Raw genomic sequence first — 12,061 nt, forward strand, 5'->3', positions numbered from 1 at the left:
TAATGTATTAATCTGTCCACTGGTCTTTTTTTATCCCAGTAATGCTGATTTTTTTTTATTAATTGATACAAAATGCATTCATTTGAAAGTCAATACAAACCATTTGCAAAATCTGTTATATAGTATAGCAAAAATGGAAAGATTAGTAACTGCTTTAAGGGCTAAATGAAATAACATAGCTTTGATATTTAAAAAGGGTAGAAAGGGTAGGTAATTGAATGTTAAGTATTTCCTGCAACAATCTTCACTCAGCCATGCTTAACTGATTATTTGATATTTGCTTGTTCTTTTCTAGGGGCAGCCATCTGTATAAGAGACATGTTTAGTAGACAAGAAGATTACCAATAAATGTTAATTACTTTTGCACTAATTTTTGCTATGGATTTTACACTATGCATGCTCAGATCTGCACTGTTTATTCCAGTACAGTGGTGCTTAACTTCAGACTTGGTTCAGGCTACCATAAACGCAAAATTTGCAGGGTAATACATACATAAGCAAGTTGCATTAGTGATAACTCAGATGAAAACCGGCGCTCCAGTGGCCTTTGTCAACTAAATTGTGGATTTATTTCCAGAGGATTGACGTTTCAGTCTCTGCGTAGACATTTGTCTACGCAGAGACCAAATAGTCGATTCTTTTCAAATAAATCCACTATTTTGTTTGGAAAAGCCCACTGGTGCGCGAGTGTTCATCTGTTTTTGTTCAGCTGGAGCTTCACACAAGTGGACTTTTCTGTGTACCTTTGGCCGTTTTATTCAGTTTTTGTGAGTGCACCTATTTCTTCTTCTTGGTGATAACTCTGGATGGCTATTAGGTCAAGTATGTGTTAAACAAAGCACAGACTTGCATAGAGGCAGGTTAACAGTATTCCTGTGACCGGTGCCCACCTATATTTAAAAATAACTTTTAATACATCACTTAAAATAATGTTGAATAAAACATTCAAAATATTACAAATTAGAAGTAATAAGACACATATACTAGACCTGGCAACTCACATAGCCATACTCAATTCAGTTGAGACGGTGTGTCATTTAGAATATCTCATTCTTAGTAGTTGTAGTTTGGGGGATAAAGTGATACTTAAAATCTTCCTTGTATATAATATAAAACAGACAGATCAAAAATGTCTCTATTACCAAAGTGTAGCCAGACCTGGTTGTAAAATTCTAAAACTTGGTGATGAGGTGTGTATACAGTATATCCTTGGTGCAGCAAAGTATCAGAAAAGTAGTATACACATATTAGACTCAAATATTCTTCTTAATAGAGGCAGTGACCAGGGGAGCAGAGTCTGAAAAGGTCAGATGAGATCGTGTGATCCAGTGCCCTTACTAGAAAACGTTGCTGAGCACACCCTCATTTAGATGCATAGAAAATAGATCAAAAACTTATTGGGGATCTTTGGAGATCAATATCACAGATCCCTGAGTTTTAGCATCAAATCCCTCTTTTCTCACACCTTTCTAATACTGACTATCTTTTCAAATTCTTGCTCTTTTCCCCCTTTTAAACGCTAGTTAAATAGCACTCACAGGGCTTGGCATAAGCATCCATAAATTCTCTTGGCCAGATTCTCCAACTCCTCCAGGGACTCTATCATGTGTCCAGCTAGTTATGGGTTGACCAAAACTAGCTGGCCACTTGGGCTTCTAAGGGTTTAATATATTAAATAAGTTGAACATTGTTAATATTATATATTATATCATCATTTGTAGTGCTACAAGTCTTACCTATATTTATAGTGGCCATTATACACATTGGCAAGATAGGCATGATGCCAGCTTGGGGCAGTGATAAAAAATTGGTGTTCTTTTTGGAGTTCAGTTTAGTGAATAGCATGTGAATAAGGCATTACCATCAATTCTTCTTTTGCATACAGTACATTTGCATGCTTATCTGCATATGATGTAGTTAAAAATAATGGTTATGTACTACAATACTATATAAAAAAAACTCCTTTTCACTGCTCTAGCACTTGTGATTGGCTTTAATGAATAGATCAATAAATACAATTGTAGTTAAATACTGATAACACATATTTTTAATTTATCGACCTTCAGTGAATCTTCGCCAAAGAGAAACGTGTAATGCAAAGAGAAACATGAGCCTAAACTTATCTATCTCCCCCTATCAAGTTACAAACAATGTGATCTCAGGGCAGGGAATCAATGTATTATTTGAAAATGTAAGGACTGTAGAGGGACCACTTGTACACAAATAAAGACAGACCACAACAATTCTGAGATGGACAATGCCACAGATTATTCAAAAGTAAATAGACAAAACCAATAAGGATCTTGCCAGGCAGTCTAGTCAATATCGAGAGCTGGTGCACAGCAGTTCAGCACACCTGTAGCTGATGCACCAGCAGGATTTCTTTCTGTTCATCTTCTGTGATGGTGCTCCCATCAATGACCCACAATTGGTAAAAACCTGTACCTGTACCAAAAACAGATGTAGTGAGACTTACTATATCTGGAGCCGTGGCTGAAAAGGTTTAAAGTCGTGACTACAGAAATAGTGCTGCCACGGTTGCACTATGGGGGTCCACTTTTCATAATTGCCCCCCCCCCGAAGTAATGATTCACCTACACACGAGCAGTCATGTCCAAACGACTTGCCCTGTGCCAAAAACAGTAACGTAATGGGCAATAGGTATATATATATAGCCAGGTCCCCCAGGTTACCCTTATCTCCGGATGTTGAGAGGATAGGGAAGGTTGCAGCGTGTAGGGAGTGCTTTGGTGCATCGGAGGCTCCGCAGTGACCTGAGCAATAGGGCGCCGCCATGTTGGTGTTCGCGCATGCGCGGTGAGCCTGTGGAGGTGGTGAGGGAGCAGAGGTCGCGCATGCGCAGCAAGAGGTTGCAAAGCCCGCGAAAGAGGAGCGGTTCTTATAGGGTGGAGCGCACAGGACTACGAGTCCCAGCAGCTATAGCGAGACCAGGTGACGCAAGGGAGCCAATAGGGCGGCCGGAATAACGGGAGGAAGGGTTAGAGGTTGCGCAGGTGAGCACGCCGGGCAGAACCGAGTTGGAGGAGGAAGGAGAAGGAGCTCAATGTGTAGGGAGGCAACAGCCCCTACACTAAGCCACATACCCCGGCCCAGTTAGGCCCTGAGTCCCCGGAGAGTGAAGCGGAAATAGGGACAGGCCATCAGATAGGATACAGTCCCCCTTAATATCAGCAGGAGAGTGGTACACCCAGAGACTGTTGCCATATCAATGCAGACGTTTGGGCCCAGACCTCGGCCGCACAGCAGTCACCCACCGGGTGAGATCGCCCCGGACGGTGTTCCTGGGATTCGTGCGACGTCTGACCCTTTGTGAAGTTCCTTGGCAGGCCCGAGCGCTGGAGCACTCGGCAGGTAACATCATCAAGTGCACCAACTATATACATATATCAGGACATAGTGGCTGCGCAGTCACACACATATACCTCACTTTGGGGGTGGGGGAATATCGAGTGTGGGAACTGGACACGGTGTGGGTACACAGTGAAGGGGTCGCGTTCTGCGAGACGCAATAGCATAGTGTCTCCTCTAGGGAGGGACACCTGTTGATTATATGCAAAGTTATGGTTACATTAGTAAAGTCATTGGTTATTTTATATTCTGTGGGTGTGGAGCAATACATTATTTTCCTGCGAGGAACCACTTCCACTCTGCTGGGTGCCATCGCAGGTGGAGGCGCTTCACTAAGTAAGAGGTTATCAATATTCATACGAGTTGCCCCAAGCTCTCCGTGGCGGAGGCTTAGGCCCTGCGAGCCAACAGGTTGTACAGCATTGGTTGCGTACTGTATTCAATAGGAAGCAGGGCTACATATATATCGCAATAATACATACAGTATACAGTATATAACAAGACATATATAAAATGGAAATATTACTGTGTGCTCATTTGCATGTCTTAGACAGATCTGCAACCCCGCCTTTCACCATTATCACCCAGCACACAGTGCTTCCAATGCAGCAAGGGAGTCTGGGAAATCACATGCAAATGATGGTTTTGAAGCAAAAGGTGACACTGTGTGCTCATTTGCATGTCATTTCCCAGAATCCCTTGCTGCAGTGGAAGTGCTGTGTGCTGGGTGATAATGGTGAAAGGCGGGGTTGCAGACCTGTCTAACACATGCAAATGAGCATACAGTAATATTTCCATTTGCTATATGCTTTACTGTGGAGGGTTTTTGTCACTTTTTTTACCCACCATAACTTAACTAAGTGTGAAGACATATATACAAATATATCTTTTGAGTACAGCAAAGTGTATACCCCTGTAATTACTATTTTTGTTTAGGCCTGCAATACAATTTACCAAGTTTTGCAACGATGGAAAATTTTGACTTTTTGACTTTGTTCTGCATTTCAATAGATCTTCTGACACATAACCTATTTACTTCATCTTAGGTAGCCACAGGAAAACAATTAGGGAAGTAGTAGTTTGCCTGTTTGCTAAGATGAGGACAAACTGCCAAATTCCTATATAGAAATATTTCTCCAACATAGAAATAATTAGCATAGTCTGTTTTGCCACAGAACGACGTAGGCAGAGACAATATAAGCTATGCTTGCTAAGATATTGCTAGGAAAGCAGGAGATAGAGACAATAAGGCAAAGACGAGACTGATTTGGCATATTACTGTGGATGGAACGTTTTTTATATATGCAAGCATATCTAACTAACCATGCCCTGATTTCTGTAACGGATCTTGTGTACTGTAGTGCCAACGGTTATTCTAACACAAACCAGTGGCAATCGCTAAAAAGACCTAGGTACATGCTGGGTACATGCTGGGTCGTGTTTAAGGCAAGTTTAAGGCATTTCTGCATTGACTAAGGGCCCATCAGATTGACAGCGGGGGTCCCTGGCAGTCCCATTCAAACTGAATGTGACTGCCAGGGACCCCTGCTGTGTTAATCCGATGGGTCATTAGTCAATGCAGAAATGCCTTAAACTAGCCAAGTTACACCCAGCATGTACCCAGCATGTAACCGGGCTAGTTTAAGGCAAGCTTTAGAATACTCGTTGTTTCGTCTGTAACAAATCTATTACCTTTTTATTATCATTTACTCATTTTTATTGCTGTGTACAATTAAACATAGTTATCATTTTATTCAACTCTGAGCTTCCTTTTCATAATTGTTCATCCTATAGCCTGTGATAAGGATGTAAGGCTATTTTCTACAAATCTAATATCACTATTTTACGCTTCTCATTCAGTGTGAGAATATAGTTTTATTGTGAGACCCTATTTGGGTGAAAAGGTGTGACCCCACAACAGTAAGTCCCGCTACATCTGTGGAAAAACGAAAAACCTGGCGCCAAATGTTCAAAATGATAAGTCCTGTGATCCTCAAAGAATCTGCATGAGTGCTAGACAGGCCATGAAACGAGAAAAGAGAAAACAAACACAAATCAAAGCGTACAACTGCTGGGTAACTCAGTCTACCACTATACAACAAATAACAATAAGACTCCTATTGAACAAACTAAAAATAAAATTTATTATAAAATGAACTCTGTCATAAAAGACAGCAATGGAGCAGTGGAGGGCAGCTGGTCATCCGGAGATGGTAAAAATCAAAACCCTACTTACGACAAGCAAGGTGATAACAAGCGGTGAAATAACAGTGTCCTCTCGGCGCAGGGGAATGTCCTGGCAGAGTATACACTCTGCTCCGCCGGTACTCTCGCCCGAAATCCCTTCCGTTATGCACAAGGAACGTGCCAGTGGTGGAAACAGTCTCTCCGGGGTTCACAGACCGACAGCACGTGTATTCTGTTTGTACTAGACAGTAGGTACTAGGCAGCCTTCCTTTATTTAAAGGATATTTTTCACTGTTTGTACAGTATCACTAAGTAGGTATTTATACTTTAGCGCTATAGTCACAATTCTTTTTTCGCCTGCTACATCTGTATAATAACTAGCTGCCAAGGAGAGACATTTCAATTGGCCTTGACTCATCAACCACTGATAATTTCCAGTTGTTATACCAGTTTTGGGTAAAGTCAAGTTTGGCAATTGGCAAACTGATACTAGTTTAATAGGTGCAGCACCCTCTTCTCTCTGCTAGTGTACTAGCTAATCATTTCCTGTTGGTTTATCACATCAGGAAAGTTAGTTCCTGTCACGGTTGTGCTCGCTACAAACCAGGGTCGGACCGGGTGGCTGAGGTGGGGTTGTATAAGCACCGACCTTAGACCGCGCAGGCTGATCCGGATTGCGCAGTTCGTAGTCGTACATAGCAGGGTCAGGACTGGAGAGAGCAGTGTAGTCAGTGGACGAGCCAGGATCAGGATAGGTGACATCAGGGTAAACATAGTCCAAGCAGGGAGTCGGCAACAGGATATCAAGCAGGTCTTCCTGCTTCAGCGAAATTGCTGCAGGTCGGGAATGGGGTTTGTGCGAGTGGCGTCCATGGCCCATGGCGCTGGTTTCAGGAAGGAGAAGGCTGACTGGAGTGGGCACACCGCCAGGCAGCACTGGTAAACCAATGCTTCAGCGCAGGAGTCCAGAACGAGGCTGTGCGGGGAGAGAGAGCTACAGAACTCAGGACTCAGCGACAGGCCTCTGCTATGGGAAGGGCAGCAGGCCTCAGGAAACAGGAAGCTGAAGTTACGCTGGAGATCCAACGCTTCAGCACAGGAACCAGGAACATGGGCTAGGAACAAAGGACAAGAAACAGCGACAAGGTGGCCAAGATAGGTGGCTGTGGCAAACACAGGACATCCAAGAAGGATTATACTCGGCAGAGAAGGATTATGGGGGGATGCAGTACTTAAAGGCCAGCGGGCCAATCCCCAGAGGAGGGTGTGAGGGCACTGCTCCAATGAGTGAGTACAAGGCTAGGTTGCAGTGATAGCTTGCACAGCTACAGTAAATACCATGGGGAGTGTTCCAGGACTGCACAGGTCTGTAAGGCAAGGTAAGCAGTAAACTGAGGTGTGGATTCCTTACCGTTCCATCACATTACACCAGTTTGGTAAAGTGTTTGGCATACAGCACTAGTACTCTCTAATAGTTGATCAAAATAATTTCCCGTTAGTTTAACTGAAAAAAGTCAGTAACATTACATTTATATTCTTTGCACTCAAGGTTTATTTGATCTAGCTTTTTTCTTTTACCAATTTATTTAATTTAAAAATTCTATAGTAAAGTGTGTATTGTGATTCATTGTCACAAAGACAATTTGGGGTATTTGTTGGTAATTTGGGACAGTCTAAGGCAGCATGTGTAAGGAAGGTTCCTACCCTCTCTCTACATCATCTAGCTCTATTCCAATTCATTCTGATATGTGCGATGCCCCTGGCACCAGTTGAATGCAGCAGTTGACCACTAACTACCTGTGTATATGGGGGCCCTCTAAGTATAATCAAAACCAACTATGTGAGTCATAAGCAAACTCTTAGCTATATCTAAGCTATAAGCTATATCTTCTGTAGCTACGTCCCCATGCAATGTGAAGCCTAAACAGGGTGTGAGCACTACTGTATTAACAAAAAAACAAGTACATTAAAACACAGAAGCTGCAATGGGAAAGAGAGAATATCAGTTTGCACCCATAAATTGCTCCAAATCAAGAAATCCACCAAGTGCTCTACTTCCCCTTCGTCTACAAAAATCTCAGCTGGCACTGGCAGGAGTGGTTGCAATGGGCATTGGACAGAAGACATCATAATTCTTGAAATTATAACCTCAGAGTCATAAGCGTGATAGGGTGGATTCCCTGTCTGATAACTATGCATTGGAGACCTATATATAGAAGTTTAGTCCAGCGCTGAGTGGGTTAATCGCAGGCTGACTTAATTAGTCAGGTTCAGCTGGCTTGTTAGGGAGCTTTAAAAGGCTGTAGCTCCCTGTAATCTGTGTTCTGTGAAGGAGGGTCAGACAGCTTGGATCTTTGCTGGGGGGTCTAAGAAAGCCCTGTAACAAGGCCTGTCTGTTTTGGATGCTCTCTCTGATCCAGGGAGGTACACGCCCTGGAAGGCTGCTAGTCCCCACTGGACTTGAACTCTGCCCTCTTATACCAGCCAGGAGAAGGCGGGGAGACAGAAGGTAAATTTACATGCCACATACTTCGTTTGGTATAGTTGGTAAGGGGCATAGCCCTCTAATCTATAAATAAAGATTTATCAATGTATTAGTCAGCGCATCAGTTAGCAGATAGGCATTTTTGTTTGATCATCATATAATGCTGAAAATACGCTCTTTTTTTGTTCCAGGTTTTGAGGCTGAATAAAAGTCTGCCTTCAGACAATCCACGTCTTTTTGCGTTCTCACAGCAACACAAAGGAAGAACAGCAGTGGGTTATGCCTGTTTCTGCTAATCCTACTAATACCAACCTGGGAATAGTCCAGCCATGACAAGGGAAGTTTCTGTTTTTCCTACACTCTTTGAAATTGCAAAGCAGTGTGACAGTGACTTCCCTACTCCTGTGGAGCTAGAAAAAAACATCAACAATATTATTATTATTGACGTAGATCAAGGTTATCGAGAGAGTACTGCTAAAGCCAGGTTGGGAGCATTACCAGCTAAGCAGCATAACATGTCTACAAAAAATATCTCTCTACCAGTCTGGAATGTACTCTGACTCAAACACCAAATGCATGGCTTTTTGCAGTGTATGTAAACACAAAGGCAGGGAACTTAATCACCTTGGAACTTTGGCAATACTACACTACATGCAGAGATCCCCTTGATTCATTGTTGTACCGAAAACTGCCAGGAAGGGATAGAGAAATAGCAATTTCGAAGTACTTTTCACCTTCTTTAGAATCCTCTATAAAGTCAGGTCCACTGCTTCCTTAGATCAGGGGTGCGCAAACTGGGGGGTGGGAGATTTTTCGGGGAGGAGGGGGGGGCACGGGTGGTTGCAGAAGCCCCGCGCTCTTCCCCAAGTTATGTAAATTAAATGCCGGGGGATCGCATGAGGCCTCTGCAACGCTATGCTTACCAAGATTCAGACGTTCTGTGACGCGTCGCCATGGCAACGCGGCATCAAATGACGCCACAGGGTCACGTGTCACATGACCACGCAGGATCATTTGATACAGCTCTAAGGTAGGGAGGGGGGCATGAGCATTGAGGCAGGGAAGACAGGGGGGCGCAGCAGCAAAAGTTTGCGCTCCCCTGCTTTAGATGATGCAGTACCATCCCAGAATTCCTATTTATCTTCTTTTGCATACTATATGCCTGATAAAGAAGCATTTTCTTCACCAGAGAGTGTAAAAAACTGTTATGTATCATCATATTATCCATCACAAAAGCAGTTAACTGTCAGGGAATCCTTGCAAGTTAACGTAAAATTTGATTACAAACACCCTATAAAGTATATGGCAGTTAGATATGCTTTGCAAATGTGCAATTGATTCATCAAGCTTTGGCAGGCTCCTTGCAACTCCATGGCCACACTACTGAACTCAGTCCAGCCAATTTGGAGCTACACAGGGAACTGTGTATAAGAGTTAGAAAGGGCTTGAAATCTTCCATCATCAGATACAATTCCTAGGCAGTTTCTGATAAGAGCATCAACATTGTATGTGCACTCCATAGTGGCGACTATGTGCACATACTTTGTTTTGCACACACCATCAACTTGATTGTACTGAGTTTTCTTAAAAATGACAGGGCTGTGCAGTAAATGCTGGCCGTGACACACAGGACCTGTGTCCACTTCTGACATTCTGCCACAGCATGCAGAAAGGTGAATGACCTGCAACAGACCCATCATTTAACTTGCCAAGCACTTTTTATGTGTTAGTGACCTCTATATTATAAACAAGCAATATTCGGCTACATGACATCTCATGTTGACTTTCTTCACTCCATCACAGGAAAAACTCAGATTGTGTGTGTGTGTGTGCCTTTTGAAGTAGCCATATTTGAAGTTGCGAAAATGCTTCCCTCAATCAAGTTACAGTATAACCCTCATCCAGCTACTGAAAAAAACAACTAGAGATCCAAAAGGGGAGTTTCCAGCATGATCAATCTCTAAACTTTGTCAGCATCATCAACAACCTGTCTCATGCCCTTCATACAGATCCCAGGGTCATATGCATTTTTAAATCTGAACACTGTTTTAGCTACAATGCTAGATCCACGATGTAAAAGAGGCTGCTCTGCTCTCTCCGAGAAGGCGCAGACATTAATCCTTACAAAGAGCAATTTAGAAGACTAGTGTGATGAAATGCAAGAGTTATTTAAAAAAATAAAACCCGCTGAGCCTGTACCACTTAACCCTTCTGCTTCTATAGCTGTATCGAGAACTTTACTAATATAGAAGAGAACCAAAAAATAGCGATCCTACTAGCAGAAGACAAAGCCACAGTAGAACTGGCTGCGCACTTTATCAGCACCTGTCATAGGCTGAGAGATGCTCACTAAACCCTACATCCCTGTGTGTAACTGTTACCCGTGTAATCATTATACCCTACCCCGTTATTCATGCTTTGGCAATACTGAAAAGTTTTTCTGTCATGTCAATAAAGCTTATTTGATTTGATTTGCTAGTGCCTTTTCAAATCTATCTTCTAGTGCCAATCAGCAACAAGCTAACCAACAAAAACATCTCCATTTTTAATGTAGTGATAGTATGAGATCATTCGACATCTGATTAGTCTTTGAGAAAATGGCAGGAGGAGATCGTGTTAGTGCTTCGCACGCTTACTGAGCAGCAAGTATGGTGTATGACTATTTTAAAGATGAATGAAGTCCTCCTGACGAAGCACGTAGTGCGAAACGCGTAGAGGTCACGACAGGTCACTCTGCGCGTATCCTGACAGGCTGAGACAGCGTTTGCAAGAAGCTCGGGCGGTGGTAACATCTCTGCGGTGGCGTGGTCCGGATCCCTATACGTTCGCCGCGGAACCCGCTCTGGGCTTCAGTGTAAGTCTCCGTCTCCCCCTGTCAGCCTCAGGCAGCTGTTTAGCTATATTTTTAGCCAATCCAGGATTCATTTATCCCGTTTTATTGAACACTGTCTTTCTTTTTATTATTTTATATACCGTTTGTTATGTTGTTTATAGATTTAGTTTCATTTAGTTATATCTGATTATTCAAGTGGTTTCTGTTCATTGTAACCGAACCCGGATCTGTGACGCATATGTACTGAGGTGGGTTGGATCCCCTAGGTTATTATTATTTTTTGTTTTATTAATAAATAATTTAATATATTTTAATCTCTGGTGCGCATTGTGTGCATTTTTTTCTTTTTTTTTCAAGGCGTCCCCCTTCTGGGGGTCACCTTGTTTTAGGAGCTTACGGGGGAGACGCTCCGCACACATGCTGCAAAGGGATTTACGCTTCCAACAAATAATATATATGCAGCACGAGCGCTGAATTCCCTACATTATCTGCATTAAAGGAACCACAGCCTTTTTCATGAAAGGGACACCATAAAACAACAATTTCAATAGGATTTCAATTCCAGCAGGGATGTTTTATCAGATTTAGGGGGCTACTGCACGACACACTTTATTCGAGCAAATACCCAGTATGTACCTGGCAGATACCTGGAATGTGCCGCTCCTCACCTCTGACAAGCCCCGTTGCGTTTGCCTTCCCAGCCTGGGTTCATGCCTGGCTGACGGGCGGCTGATCTGTTAAATGATAATGATTAGGATTTAATAGGCTGCAATGCTTCGCGTGTCTACCAGATGGCATAAATTCATGAATTGTAATGCAGTATATATATATATACTGTGCAGTATTGCAGCCAGCGGGAATAAAATGCTTCAATCCCTGCCTGGAAAATACCTCAATGCACTCGGGCAGAAAACAGTCACAAACCTCAATACACCCGGGTATACCCGAATTCGTGGGACTAGCCGAGCTCGAATAAAGTGTGTCGCCAGTGTATGCACTAAGCAGTGATAAAAGCGATTTATTGGTCTTAAAAGAAGTCCGACCAATACTGCCTGCTGCGTGATTCACTAAGCAGTGATAACATGACTTTCCCTTTAACATGACGTCACCAAAAACCACATGGCTGGCGTCACATGGTTGAGCCAATTAGATTGTGTGACTATAGCCCCAATCTGATTGGTTGTTGT

The 12,061-nt window shown here is 42.8% G+C and overlaps 1 long non-coding RNA gene across 2 annotated transcripts in view; it reads left to right on the forward strand.

The window, feature by feature from the left end:
* Positions 1–8,807, forward strand: part of LOC142470609 (uncharacterized) — a 52,913-nt gene extending 44,106 nt beyond the window's left edge. Inside the window, exons 6-7 of one of the 2 annotated variants that reach the window (XR_012789280.1) lie at positions 7,977–8,065; positions 8,233–8,807. This is a non-coding gene — a long non-coding RNA (uncharacterized LOC142470609). Of the gene's footprint in view, positions 1–295; positions 345–7,976; positions 8,066–8,232 lie in introns of those variants that run through there. The other variant, XR_012789281.1, reaches the window with a different exon arrangement.
* The last annotated feature ends 3,254 nt before the right edge of the window (positions 8,808–12,061 follow it).

Source organism: Ascaphus truei, chromosome 1 (assembly GCF_040206685.1).
Source record: "Ascaphus truei isolate aAscTru1 chromosome 1, aAscTru1.hap1, whole genome shotgun sequence".
NCBI classification, from domain to species: Eukaryota; Metazoa; Chordata; class Amphibia; order Anura; family Ascaphidae; genus Ascaphus; species Ascaphus truei.